Source organism: Rhagoletis pomonella, unplaced genomic scaffold, assembly GCF_013731165.1.
Source record: "Rhagoletis pomonella isolate Grant_MI unplaced genomic scaffold, Rhpom_1.0 Rhpom_scaffold_00005, whole genome shotgun sequence".
Taxonomy (NCBI): Eukaryota; Metazoa; Arthropoda; class Insecta; order Diptera; family Tephritidae; genus Rhagoletis; species Rhagoletis pomonella.
The window spans coordinates 50,711,257-50,717,804 of NW_023458559.1; the positions used below are offsets into that span (position 1 = coordinate 50,711,257).

The 6,548-nt window shown below is 35.9% G+C and overlaps 1 protein-coding gene across 4 annotated transcripts in view; it reads right to left on the reverse strand.

Annotated features, from left to right (window-relative positions):
- LOC118739154 (neuronal membrane glycoprotein M6-a-like) overlaps positions 1-2,695 on the reverse strand; it is a 44,793-nt gene extending 42,098 nt beyond the window's left edge. Inside the window, exon 1 of one of the 4 annotated variants that reach the window (XM_036470333.1) lies at positions 2,601-2,695. The gene's annotated coding sequence lies outside the window, so the exon portion shown is untranslated. Of the gene's footprint in view, positions 1-2,494 lie in introns of all 4 variants that reach the window. The other 3 variants (XM_036470331.1, XM_036470332.1, XM_036470335.1) reach the window with 3 other exon arrangements.
- Between the last annotated feature and the right edge of the window lie 3,853 nt (positions 2,696-6,548).

The following is a 6,548-nucleotide window of genomic DNA, read 5'->3' on the forward strand; positions in this document are numbered from 1 at the left end:
AATTCTATTTTTTTATTTAGGGTGCAGCTATACGCAGGTGAAGAAATTATGCAAACATGATGAAATATGTAATTACTATATTTTCTTTATTTTAATAATAAAATTAATTACAAAAAACCCCATTAGGGATTTTTAATCGTTGGCATTTACAAATTTCACTTTGCAGCATAAGAAGAATGCCCAGCATAAGAGTATGGCTATTGAACAGGATGTGTTGAAAAAAACTTGTAGATATTTTCGCTTTCAGTAAAAATGTCTTCGAAAGAGTTTTCATCAGGCGACACATTATTTTAAGACATATGTATGCACATTGAACATTAGACCAAGTGAATAAAAAAAGTTCGTAATTACGAAAAAATTTTATTTTTGGCCGAAAGAAGGGGCCGGCTTTTTTTTTATATATTTCGGTGACACCTACATTCGGCAATAATTTTGGAGGTCGAAGGTTGGCGTGAGGTCAGCGGATGGCTGACTCGGTGAGCACATCTTCTGTGAAATTCCATTTCTTGGTGGGCTGTGATTCTGTGGACAAACAGTTGTTTCGGTTTGTCAGTTAAACTGCAATGTTTTTCGTCTGCAACTTAGCTCCTATTCCCAGAGATTAGCTAAGCTATCTGGTCGTAGTTTGCCAGTAACGCAATGAATAGTCTCTGAGAAGCTGCTAGGTGACTAGCCGGCTTAGCCTAACAAACCGCGAAATTTAATCCTCTTGGAAAATCATAATACATACCACCAACAACGACTACAATACGCTATTCCTTTGATACAATTAGCCACACGAGTTTATTTTTGAGGTGCACTCTTTGGTGCGGTATTATGGCGGAAAAAGTTATCGGGCCATATTTCTTCGAGAATGAGAATGAAACGCCAGAAAAGATTTCTGGGGCTTCTTACAGAACAATGATTAAAAACTCTTTGCGGCCAATGGCAGAGCAGAATCCTAATTTGTGGTTCCAACAAGATGGAGCGACTGCGCACACTGCTAGGCAAAGTATGGACCTATTTGGCCCACCCTGTATGTAGTTTTGTTCCTCAACTTTTCTTGAAAAAACTGGCAATACTGTCAAAGAGCAAAATTGCTCTCAGAGAAAGAGAGAAATCCAAAAAGTACAGGAACGCTACATCGCTGACTACATTTCTTGTTTACTCTTGGTGATTTGCTAAGTTATACGCAAAAAAAATACTTACAAAACTTGACATTTCTTGATTGTGATCTTTTTAATAAGCTAAAAATTCAGTTGTGCATTATTTTTATTTCTTCATCTTTCAACTAGATTTGGCAACAGAGAACAGCTGTTGGTTTGAGACTTTATCAGATTTTTATAGCAAAAAGTTTTCAAAAAATCTTGCAACTTCTGACAAAGAGAGAACCTCATTTACACTCTAAGTTGTTCTTTCATTTGGCAGAGGACACAGTGCGGGAACACGTTCTGGTAAATTCTGGCAAAAACTTACAACTTTTCTTAAGCTAAGTGGAAAACAGTAAAATCTGGGGTCAAAAAACAAGAAGAAGAACTAAAAGACATGAATGGATTAGGGGGTTTTTCCAGACGGGGGATAAGATTCGGTGAAGTGAAATTGTAAAAATTAAATTCTTTGGTTCACTTTTTCATTTCATATTCTCACTTAGTGACTCCTGAACATAAAGAGATTCATTTAGGAAAATAGTATAAATTATTGTGAGTCGAAGTTTCTTATTAAAAAAAGAGTTTTTCGAAAAAGCAACACTTTTTATTTCACAGCCACAAATTTATTGTCAAACCTCAATTTCTAGATTGAGAACTGATAAGATCGCTTTTTCACTTCTGTTCTTCGAATATAGAGCGAGAGCTGTCCCTAATCACGTGGTTTTGGTCAATATTTCCTGCAAAAATTTAGTGCTATTTGGCCCTCACAATATTTATATATTAAGTTTTAGGCGGATTATTTCTTCTCACTTAGGCACTAAAATTTATTTTAATTTGCAATAAAAATATAAGTACGTATGTATGTATAGTCTCAATTTTTTTTTTTTTGCAACTTCTTTTCTTTAAACCTTTCTTTAGATTTAATTTAGTTTTTGTTTATTTTATATTATGTTTTTTTTTATTTAACTTCGCTTAATTTCTTTTTTTTATTTTTATTTTCAATTTTATTCCACTAAAATGCACTGCATTTCCTTTGTTAGCAACACAAATTCGCGGTCACATTTTCTTTTGTGATTCATCAACAATTGTGTTTAATCGTACGTAACGTCATCACACAGCCATACGTCACGTTTCATTTGTAATTACAAAATAGATTGGAAAAATACACTGCAACTGCACTATTTCTTGACATTGTAAAAATGCAATAAAAAATGCACAATCCCACGACACAGCATTTTGCAAAAGCCGCACTTTGTGTCGGACAAAAGTGCATTTATGTATGTGTACACTTTAACCTGCATTTGCAGAGCAAGAAGCAAAAAAAAAAAACAGAAACAAAAAAAAAAAGTAGAAAAACTTTAACGGACTTAACCAGCACTCAATGGTATTACGTTTTTGTTTGCACGAACGTTACGTTGACAAGCACACAACCAACAAACAACAACACCAGCTACCAACTGTTAATTTACCAACCAAACAACAACGAAAGCGACGGCGATGGTGTTGGGGCTATTGCGACAACAGCAACTTGTTGCTTTCGATTCGTTTGCGCTTCACTTTCAAACTGATTCACCAGTACTCGCTGTGGGTATAAAAATGAAACGAAATTGAACGACCTGTGGAGTTGATAATTTTTTTCTTTAATATTTGCCGTATATTTTTTATACTCAATATATATTTTTTTTTTTAACAGAAAGTACCGTCCCTTCACGCCCGCTCTTATTCATGGCAATCGCATGGAGAGTACACTTGTAGCCGGTTTTCCTAAATGAACAGGTCGGTTATTTGGCCCTATTTACTCTACTCACTGACACTCTGTTCTACTCATGTGCGCTCTTCGTTCTAACTAGGTATGTACGAGACATCGACTTGTTAGTTTTGAGATAAGTACCTAGGCGTCTGAGCTGTTACCTACATAACTGAAAAACAACAAATTAACGCTTCAACAAGTCAATACATAATCGTACACATACATGTATGTAGTTCTACACAGAGCACAACTGTCATCTAAAATGCAATGTGGAGCAGTGTTGCCAGAACTTTTTGGGCGAACCGGCTTAATTGGCAAATAAAACCGGCTAAAAACGGCTAAAATGTTTCAACTAAATTCCACATGTTTTATTTAAATAAATCACGAGTAAAAAGACTATTTCTTGGAGAGAAGTTACAAATTCGAGCCGGAAAAAATTTTGCCAGCAAGAGTTTGCAATTAGGAAAAACATATGATTGTGGCGCATGGGTGGGTTTTTTGTCGACGATAACTTGAATAAACAAGTTCGTTAAATTTAAAAATTTACAAACTGGAGCGATTTTAAAATGAAAAATGTAAGCTAATACTTGTTTACTTAATTAATTTAGTTAATTCCAATGATTTGAAATGTACTCGGCAAAAAAAAACTGTATTCTTAATCGGAATGCAATCTCAACCAGAGTCGATATAGTAAACCCGACAAAGAAATTGAAACGTATGTTGAAGAAAGTCGGACTGACAAGATATATACACGTAGATCCTGTTTTTTGCCTCTCTGAAAGAATTTTAAAAATTCTATACAAATTTCTTTTGTTTGAAATGCAACCGTGGACACTGGCTGGCAGAAAAACTTCCAAACTTGCGTCCGAAAAAAAATGCAAGTTTCTCTAAATGAGAGAGAATTTGGGAGCATTTTTTCTTACTATCTGATATTTTGAGTGATAATTCTCGCTGGATTTTCGACGAACAAACCTATTGTCTTCCCTACAAGGCCTTTTCAGACTGACCGATTCTCAATACACTCAAATAGAAACCAATACACATAAAAAACGCTGTAAAAATGTCCTTTCAATTTTAAGGCAGTAAAACAACGACCTTAAGTTAACATCAACCGAGGCCATATGTTGACAAGGGATGCAAAATCACAGTTACACAAAAGAACTGGTCAGATTTTTCAGAAATCCCTTCAATTCTGATGTAAAATATGATGCCAAAATACTGAAGATCTCCCATTTAGATGACCGGTCATATGACCGGCAGATGCCTCGTAGGATTCCCAGAGAGTTTTGCTTTACATAGAAATTTGTGCTCTTTTATTTTCATTTTGACTCACTTCAGTGTTGGTTCCTTTAATTCAAGTTGGCATTCGGTTTTTGGAATTTAAATAAGTTCTCAGCAAAAAAGTTTGTTTAAAAAAATACATATGTGTATACAGTGCTTGAAAATATCAATTTTTCCCTTACCTGAAACCTTTGGGAGTTGGCAAAAATGATGTTTTGTAATTTAGGCAGAATTGAATATGCGCTATCTGGGAAGACAATATCTACATGTAATATTTATTCTGTTTGTTGGCACTATATCCAATCTTAAGAGTCTTAACAGTGAAACAATTTCTTATTTTCTAAGTTTGCGAATAAAACTTCACACTTAAAATTAAGACATTTATAACAAACATTTTATGAAGAAAACCCCTTCTTCGTTTAAAATAAAAATAAGCGAAATCGGCCCAATTTCATAAAATCCTGCCTGACATGAAAATTTTCTCCACGATTAGGCTAGTAGCAATTTCTAACAGATTTTGGGTCGCTTAGTCAAAAATGGAAACATATATACATATTTGAAATTTAAGAAAACAAGGCAAATAGCGAAATCGACTAAAAACGGCTAATTTTTTCTGCAAAACGGCTAACAAATCGGCTGCCGGCTAAATCAAAATTTCTCAGGCTGTTTGCTATCGCAACCGGCTAAATCTAGCCGGAAAACGGCTCAAATGGCAACACTGCTGTGGAGCGTCATGTATTATTGAGCAACAAAGTGCTCCAACATTCTCATACTTTCAACATTCTAGGTAGTGCTTTTTCCATACTCTTCCATGCTCATCGGAGCACTTTCGTTGCTCCCTTGCGCAACATGCACTAGCAGAGCCAACCAGATAAGCAGCTGATCAGTGCTGCACAAGTAGAGAGGTTTATGTATTTGAAATGTCCGTTAAAATTTGTTGCCTTAAAACTGGTTTTATTATTTAACTTACATACTTAGTTAAAAGAATGAGTGTTTACTTTTATTTTTACTTATTATTTAATCATCTGTCTCTCTATTTCTGGTTTCATATTACGTTGAAACATCGCTTACTCATCGCCTACTTTGGTTTAGGCTGCTGCTCAGTTAATACCTTGGGTCAATTGGTTAATTTAACCGATCGCAAGCTGAGGATATCGTAGGTTAAGTGTCGATTGACAATTAAATAATAAGAGAATTGAAAACAATTGAATAAATAGACAAGTTAAATTTTGTAGTCGTTTGAGTTCGAGTTCGAGGTCAAAAAAGTGCGGCTACGAATCATTGAACTGCAGTTAAGGGAAAATGGAGCGGACGTATTAAAGTTCGAAATGATTCACTAATAGTTTTTTTTTATAATTTTGGTTTCCCAAAAACCTCGGAACTTTTTGCAAAATTTAAAATTTATGTGAAAAATACCATCCAGCTTTGATTCTTCTTTCGAGTAGGAATGAAAGAATCCTTTAAAGCGGTCCGCCCATCAAATATTATTCATTAAAAAATATTAAAGAAATCGATTGGTTTGAGGGAGTATAGGAGAAGTGTGTAATATTTCTTTGCTGAAAAAAAAAATGCGGAATACCTCCTTTAAAAGTGGCTCTTTAACACTACCGTTGGATGTAAACTGGATGCCTTGTTAAAGCGAATACATTTACAGTCTAGTGTCATCGTGATTTTGCCAACTGGACAATGGACTTCTCTGCGAAAAAGGACACCGAAGATAACACAACGCCGAAACCGGGTTGTCTCCAAACCAAATTAATTTCACAAGGGATGACGGAAAATCATTCCACAATACATCGACTTCCATACAAACGGATTTTGATAAATTTTACAGCTGAGAAAGTGCTTTAAAAGTCTCTAATACTTAGCGCCACATTTGGGCACGTGAGTGAGCCAAAGAAACGGTCTATCGAGAAAGGGAAAGATGAAGAACTGCGCGGTGCTTCTACCTTGCACGCCCATTCTATCTCCCACGCTACTGGGTGCAAGGACCCGAAATGGGCGACGAAGACTACGACGAAGATAAATAGTACTTCTGACAAATCGAAAAGTTACTCTTTGCGAGAACGCATCTTGGCAAAATACGAAAAGCGAGATGATAAATAGTAGTTAAATCTGTGGCCAAATGTTTGGTACGCATAATACAATTACTTAGTTCAGACGACCAGCACAGCACGTTGTTTCAGAAGGATGGTAAAATACATTGAGGTAGCCAAGAAGAGGATACCGCCGGAACAACCACCCGAGTCACAACCTTGTTGCAGCTAAGGTCCTCATGCGCGCCTCTGTGCAATGAAAAACTTGCCTGACGGCAGAGCAATGGTCGTTTGACGTCGAAAAGCTGCAATCGAAACAGACAGCTGAGAACTTTCGGTATAGCTTAAATAAAC